This window comes from Mastomys coucha, chromosome X (genome assembly GCF_008632895.1).
Source record: "Mastomys coucha isolate ucsf_1 chromosome X, UCSF_Mcou_1, whole genome shotgun sequence".
NCBI classification, from domain to species: domain Eukaryota; kingdom Metazoa; phylum Chordata; class Mammalia; order Rodentia; family Muridae; genus Mastomys; species Mastomys coucha.
The window spans coordinates 127,385,361-127,386,503 of record NC_045030.1 but is presented as its reverse complement, the minus strand read 5'-3'; positions in this window follow the sequence as shown (position 1 = coordinate 127,386,503).

Genomic DNA, 1,143 nt, shown 5'->3' with positions numbered 1-1,143 from the left:
CACATATTCCTGTGAGCTAGGACCATTCTAGAAGAATTCCATCTCATTGATACCAAATGAAAAAACAAACAAACAACAAATACATTCAAACTTGGTGTCTCTCATACTCAAATAATTATGAATCTAACATCAGAATTGTGTGTGTGTGTGTGTGTGTGTGTGTGTGTGTGTATTATGGTGGGGTTATTCTTTGCTTAAAAGGCAATGATGAAACAGCAGATATCAGTTTGGTATCCTCTAATCCAGTTTCCCCCTGACAGTTAGTTACCTGAAGATAACATCAGATCCCATAGACGGGGAGCTCAGTCCTTACGGCTATCCTGATTTTACATGTTAATTTCAAACCCTGAGGTTATTTTCTTTGTGCTTTGGACCAACTAGTTGTAATCCAGGATTACCAAAAGCCTTCTCTGTCATGTGTGTGTAGCTTAGTGGTAAATTGCTTGCCTAGCATGACTGAAGCCCTGGGTTTGATTCTAAAGCACTTAAAAAAAAAAGAAAGAAAGATAAAATAAACATTTCTCCAAACTCCTCCTTAGGTTTAGTTACTTATGCCCACAGAATTCAAGAAACACTTAGTTTTCTTGTTTATTTTAAAGCATAGTTCATAAGATACAGATGAGGGAACAGATAGAAACAATGTCTAGGCTAGGTAAGACAGATGAGCATGAAATGCCCTGCTCTTTTGGGGAACAGCACCATTCAATAGTTTACATGTGTTCTCCCCTTTAGAAGCTCCTGAAAGTGTGCGTGACATAGACTGTAGTGCAGATTTCACAGGTGTACACTTATCTACAAACTCTCCTAGTGTGTGTGTTAAATATATACATTATTTTATGTGTCACCATACCATAGTAAAGTGAGTGTTTCTAAGTGGAACAGGAGCAGACTGAGCTAGGTATTTTTTGTCCCATATCCCCATTCATCTCTACTCTTCTTAGTTCCTCTCTAGTTCCTATGAAGTTTACCCTGTCTTACTCTCTTTCTACTGCTGAGATAACATATTCAGACAAAAATAAAGGATTTGTTTTAGTTAAAAATTCCAGGTTACAGTCCATGACTGGGGGGAAGTTAAGGCAGGAACACGGTGAAGCTAATGGTATCCATAATTGAGATGAGAAAGAGAAAGAGAGAGAGAGAGAG